Genomic DNA, 7,332 nt, shown 5'->3' with positions numbered 1-7,332 from the left:
TAGGACACTTTAGTGGTGGGATACAGTCTAGGACACCTCAGTGGTGGATACAGTCTAGGACACCTCAGTGGTGGATACAGTCTAGGACACCTCAGTGGTGGATACAGTCTAGGACACCTCAGTGGTGGGATACAGTCTAGGACACCTCAGTGGTCGGATTCAGTCTAGGACACCTCAGTGGTCAGATTTAGTCTGAGACCCTTGAGTGGTGGATACAGTCTAGAACACCTCAATGGTAGGATACAGTCTAGCAAACCTCAGTGGTGGGATACAGTCTAGAAAACACAAGTGGTAGGATACAATGTAAGACACCTCAGTGGTAGGATACAATGTAAGACACCTCAGTGGTGGGATACAGTCTCGGACACCTCAGTGGTGGGATACAGTCTAGGACACCTCAGTGGTGAGATACAGTCTAGGACACTTTAGTGGTGGGATACAGTCTAGGACACCTCAGTGGTGAATACAGTCTACTCTAGGACACCTCAGTGGTGGATACAGTCTAGGACACCTCAGTGGTGGGGATCTGTGTATGAAACCTCAGTGGTGGGATTTAGTCTAGGACACCTCAGTGGTGGATACAGTCTAGAACACCTCAATGGTAGGATACAGTCTAGGACACCTCAGTGGTGGGATGCAGTCTAGGACACCTCAGTGGTGGGATATAGTCTAGGAGACCTCAGTGGTGGGATACAATCTAGGACACTTCAGTGGTGGATACAGTCTAGGACACCTCAGTGGTGCGATACAGTTTAGGACACCTCAGTGGTGGGATACAGTCTAGGACACGTCAGTGGTGGATACAGTCTAGGACCCCTCAGTGGTGGATATAGTTTAGGACACCTTAGTGGTGGGTAGAGTCTAGGACACCTCAGTAGTGGGTACAGTCTAGGACACGTCAGTGTTGGATACAGTCTAGGACACCTCATTGGTGGATATAGTCTTGGACACCTCAGTGGTGGGATACAGTCTAGGACACCTCAGTGGTGGATACAGTCTAGAACACCTCAATGGTAGGATACAGTCTAGCACCCCTTAGTGGTGGGATACAGTCTAGGACACCTCAGTGGTGGATACAGTCTAGGAAACCTCAGTGGTGGGATACCGTCTAGGACACCTCAGTGGTGGGATTCAGTCTAGGACACCTCAGTGGTCAGATTCAGTCTAGAACACCTCAATGGTAGGATACAGTCTAGCACACCTCAGTGGTGGATACAGTCTAGGACACCTCAGTGGTGGGATACAGTATAGGACATCTCAGTGGTGGGATACAGTCTAGGACACCTCAGTGGTAGGATACAGTCTAGGACACCTCAGTGGTGGGATACAGTCTAGGACACCTCAGTGATGGATACAGTCTAGGACACCTCAGTGGTGGGATACAGTCTAGGAAACCTCAGTGGTGGGATAACGTCTAGGGTACAGTCTAGGACACCACAGTAGTGGGATGAAGACTATGACATCTTTGTGAAATTCTATAGGAAACCTCCGTGGTGGATGCAGTCTAGGACACCTCAGTAGTGGGTTACAGTTTAGGAAACCTCAGTGGTGGGATAAAGTCTAGGACACCTCAGTGGTGGATACAGTCTAGGACTCCTCAGTGGGGGATACAATCTAGGACACCTAAGAGGTGGGGATCTGTGTAGGACTCCTCAGTGGTGGGATTCAGTCTAGGATACCTCAGTGGTGGATACAGTCTAGGACACCTTAATGGTAGGATACAGTCTAGGACACCTCAGTGGTGGATACAGTCTAGGACACCTAAGTGGTGGGACACAGTCTAGGACACCTCAGTTGTGGATACAGTCTAGGACACCTCAGTGGTGGATACAGTCTAGGACACCATAATGGTAGGATACAGTCTAGGACACCTAAGTGGTGGGATACAGTCTAGGACACCTAAGTGGTGGGATACAGTCTAGGACACCTCAGTGGTGGATACAGTCTAGTACACCTCAGTGGTGGGATGCAGATTAGGATATCTTCTTGACACTCTATAGGATACGTCAGTGGTGGATACCATTTAGGAAACTTCAGTGGTCAGATTCAGTCTAGGACACCTGAGTGGTGGATACAGTCTAGGAAACCTCAGTGGTAGGATACCGTCTAGGACACCTCAGTGGTGGGATACAGTCTAGGAAACCTCAGTGGTGGGATACCGTCTAGGACACCTCAGTGGTGGGATACAGTCTAGGACACCTCAGTGGTGGGATACAGTCTAGGACACCTTAGTGGTGGGATACAGTCTAGGACACCTCAGTGGTGGGATACAGTCTAGGAAACCTCAGTGGTGTATACAGTCTAGGACACCTCAGTGGTGGATACAGTCTAGGACACCTCAGAGGTGGGGATCTGTGTATGACACCTCAGTGGTGGGATTCAGTCTAGGACACCTCAGTGGTGGATACTGTCTAGAACACCTCAATGGTAGGATACAGTCTAGGACACCTCAGTGGTGGGATACAATCTAGGACACTTCAGTGGTGGATAGAGTCTAGGACACCTCAGTGGTGGATACACTCTAGGACACCTCAGTGGTGGGAAACAGTTTAGGACACCTCAGTGGTGGGATACAGTCTAGGACACGTCAGTGGTGGATACAGTCTAGGACACCTCAGTGGTGGATACAGTCTAGGACACCTCAGTGGTAGGATACAGTCTAGGACACCTCAGTGGTGGGATACAATCTAGGACACTTCAGTGGTGGATACAGTCTAGGACACCTCAGTGGTGGATACAGTCTAGGACACCTCAGTGGTGGATACAGTCTAGGACATCTCAGAGGTGGGGATCTGTGTAGGACACCTCAGTGGTGGGATTCAGTCTAGGACACCTTAATGGTAGGATACAGTCTAGGACACCTCAGTGGTGGATACAGTCTAGGACACCTCGGTAGTGGATACAGTCTAGGACACCTCAGTGGTGGGATACAGTCTAGGACACCTCGGTAGTGGATACAGTCTAGGACACCTCAATGGTAGGATACAGTCTAGGACACCTCAGTGGTGGGATACAATCTAGGACACTTCAGTGGTGGATACAGTCTAGGACACCTCAGTGGTGGATACAGTCTAGGACACCTCAGTGGTGGATACACTCTAGGACACCTCAGTGGTGGGAAACAGTTTAGGACACCTCAGTGGCGGGATACAGTCTAGGACACCTCAGTGGTGGATATTGTTTAGGACACCTTAGTGGTGGATACAGTCTAGAACACCTCAATGGTAGGATACAGTCAAGCACACCTCAGTGGTGGGATACAGTCTAGGACACCTCAGTGGTGGATACAGTCTAAGAAACCTCAGTGGTGGGATTCAGTCTAGGACACCTCAGTGGTGGATACAGTCTAGAACACCTCAATGGTAGGATACAGTCTAGGACACCTCAGTGGTGGGATACAGTCTAGGACACCTCAGTGGTGGGATGCAGTCTAGGACACCTCAGTGGTGGGATATAGTCTAGGAGACCTCAGTGGTGGATAGACTCTAGGACACCTCGGTGGTGCGAAACAGTTTAGGACACCTCAGTGGTGGGATACAGTCTTGGACATGTCAGTGGTGGATATAGTTTAGGACACCTTAGTGGTGGGTACAGTCTAGGACACCTCAGTGGTGGGTACAGTCTAGGACACCTCAGTGTTGGATACAGTCTAGGGCACCTCATTGGTGGATACAGTCTTGGACACCTCACTGTTGGGATGCAGTCTAGGACACCTCAGTGGTGGGATACAGTCTAGGACACCTGAGTGGTGGATACAGTCTAGAACACCTCAATGGTAGGATACAGTTTAGCACCCCTTAGTGGTGGGTTACAGTCTAGGACACCTCAGTGGTGGATACAGTCTAGGAAACCTCAGTGGTGGGATACCGTCTAGGACACCTCAGTGGTGGGATTCAGTCTAGGACACCTCAGTGGTAGGATACAGTCTAGCACACCTCAGTGGTGGGATACAGTCTAGGATACATCAGTGGTGGATACAGTCTAGGAAACCTCAGTGGTGGATACAGTCTAGGACACCTCGGTAGTGGATACAGTCTAGGACACCTCAGTGGTGGGATACAGTCTAGGACACCTCAGTGGTGGATACAGTCTAGGACATCTCAGTGGTGGGATACAGTCTAGGACACCTCAGTGGTGGATACAGTCTAGGACACCTCATTGGTAGGGTACAGTCTAGGACACCTCAGTGGTGGGATACAGTCTAGGACACCTCAGTGGTGGGTACAGTCTAGGACACCTCAGTGGTGGGTACAGTCTAGGACACCTCAGTGGTGGATACAGTCTAGGACACCTCAGTGGTGGGATACAGTCTAGCAAACCTCAGTGGTGGATACAGTCTAGGACATCTCAGTGGTGGGATACAGTCTAGGACACCTCAGTGGTGGATACAGTCTAGGACACCTCATTGGTAGGGTACAGTCTAGGACACCTCAGTGGTGGGATACAGTTTAGGAAACCTCAGTGGTGGGATAAAGTCTAGGACACCTCAGTGGTGGATACAGTCAAAGACAACTCAGTGGTGTGGTACAGTCTAGGACACCTCAGTGGTGGATACAGTCTAGGACACCTCAGAGGTGGGGATCTGTGTAGGACACCTCAGTGGTGGGATTCAGTCTAGAACACCTTAATGGTAGGATACAGTCTAGGACACCTCAGTGGTGGGATACAGTCTAGGACACCTCAGTGGTCGGATTCAGTCTAGGACACCTCAGTGGTCAGATTTAGTCTAAGACACTTGAGTGGTGGATACAGTCTAGAACACCTCAATGGTAGGATACAGTCTAGCAAACCTCAGTGGTGGGATACAGTCTAGGAAACACAAGTGGTAGGATACAATGTAAGACACTTCAGTGGTGGGATACAGTCTAGGACACCTCAGTGGTGGGATACAGTCTAGGACACCTCAGTGGTGGGATACAGTCTAGGACACCTCAGTGGTGGGATACAGTCTAGGACACCTCAGTGGTGGGATACAGTCTAGGACACTTTAGTGGTGGGATACAGTCTAGGACACCTCAGTGGTGGATACAGTCTACTCTAGGACACCTCAGGGGTGGATACAGTCTAGGACACCTCAGTGGTGGGGATCTGTGTATGAAACCTCAGTGGTGGGATTCAGTCTAGGACACCTCAGTGGTGGATACAGTCTAGAACACCTCAATGGTAGGATACAGTCTAGGACACCTCAGTGGTGGGATGCAGTCTAGGACACCTCAGTGGTGGGATATAGTCTAGGAGACCTCAGTGGTGGGATACAATCTAGGACACTTCAGTGGTGGATACAGTCTAGGACACCTCAGTGGTGCGATACAGTTTAGGACACCTCAGTGGTGGGATACAGTCTAGGACACGTCAGTGGTGGATACAGTCTAGGACCCCTCAGTGGTGGATATAGTTTAGGACACCTTAGTGGTGGGTAGAGTCTAGGACACCTCAGTAGTGGGTACAGTCTAGGACACGTCAGTGTTGGATACAGTCTAGGACACCTCATTGGTGGATATAGTCTTGGACACCTCAGTGGTGGGATGCAGTCTAGGACACCTCAGTGGTGGGATACAGTCTAGGACACCTGAGTGGTGGATACAGTCTAGAACACCTCAATGGTAGGATACAGTCTAGCACCCCTTAGTGGTGGGATACAGTCTAGGACACCTCAGTGGTGGATACAGTCTAGGAAACCTCAGTGGTGGGATACCGTCTAGGACACCTCAGTGGTGGGATTCAGTCTAGGACACCTCAGTGGTCAGATTCAGTCTAGGACACCTGAGTGGTGGATACAGTCTAGAACACCTCAATGGTAGGATACAGTCTAGCACACCTCAGTGGTGGGATACAGTCTAGGACACCTGAGTGGTGGATAAAGTCTAGAACACCTCAATGGTAGGATACAGTCTAGCACACCTCAGTGGTGGGATACAGTCTAGGAAACCTCAGTGGTGGGATAACGTCTAGGGTACAGTCTAGGACACCACAGTAGTGGGATGAAGACTATGACATCTTTGTGAAATTCTATAGAAAACCTCCGTGGTGGATGCAGTCTAGGACACCTCAGTAGTGGGTTACAGTTTAGGAAACCTCAGTGGTGGGATAAAGTCTAGGACACCTCAGTGGTGGATATAGTCAAAGACAACTCAGTGGTGGGGTACAGTCTAGGACACCTCAGTGGTGGATACAGTCTAGGACTCCTCAGTGGAGAATACAATCTAGGACACCTAAGAGGTGGGGATCTGTGTAGGACTCCTCAGTGGTGGGATTCAGTCTAGGATACCTCAGTGGTGGATACAGTCTAGGACACCTTAATGGTAGGATACAGTCTAGGACACCTCAGTGGTGGATACAGTCTAGGACAACTAAGTGGTGGGACACAGTCTAGGACACCTCAGTTGTGGATACAGTCTCGGACACCTCAGTGGTGGATACAGTCTAGGACACCATAATGGTAGGATACAGTCTAGGACACCTAAGTGGTGGGATACAGTCTAGGACACCTCAGTGGTGAATACAGTCTAGTACACCTCAGTGGTGGGATGCAGATTAGGATATCTTCGTGACACTCTATAGGATACGTCAGTGGTGGATACAGTCTAGGAAACCTCAGTGGTCAGATTCAGTCTAGGACACCTGAGTGGTGGATACAGTCTAGGAAACCTCAGTGGTAGGATACCGTCTAGGACACCTCAGTGGTGGGATACAGTCTAGGACACCTCAGTGGTGGGATACCGTCTAGGACACCTCAGTGGTGGGATACAGTCTAGGACACCTCAGTGGTGGGATACAGTCTAGGAAACCTCAGTGGTGTATACAGTCTAGGACACCTCAGTGGTGGATACAGTCTAGGACACCTCAGAGGTGGGGATCTGTGTATGACACCTCAGTGGTGGGATTCAGTCTAGGACACCTCAGTGGTGGATACAGTCTAGAACACCTCAATGGTAGGATACAGTCTAGGACACCTCAGTGGTGGGATACAGTCTAGGAAACCTCAGTGGTGGGATACCGTCTAGGACACTTCAGTGGTGGATACAGTCTAGGACACCTCAGTGGTGGATACACTCTAGGACACCTCAGTGGTGGGAAACAGTTTAGGACACCTCAGTGGCGGGATAGAGTCTAGGACACCTCAGTGGTGGATATTGTTTAGGACACCTTAGTGGTGGATACAGTCTAGAACACCTCAGTGGTGGGATACAGTCTAGGACACCTCAGTGGTGGATACAGTCTAGGAAACCTCAGTGGTGGGATTCAGTCTAGGACACCTCAGTGGTGGATACAGTCTAGAACACCTCAATGGTAGGATACAGTCTAGGACACCTCAGTGGTGGGATGCAGTCA

The sequence above is a fragment of the Engystomops pustulosus genome, chromosome 2 (assembly GCF_040894005.1).
Source record: "Engystomops pustulosus chromosome 2, aEngPut4.maternal, whole genome shotgun sequence".
NCBI classification, from domain to species: Eukaryota; Metazoa; Chordata; class Amphibia; order Anura; family Leptodactylidae; genus Engystomops; species Engystomops pustulosus.
Note: the sequence above shows the minus strand (reverse complement) of the source record.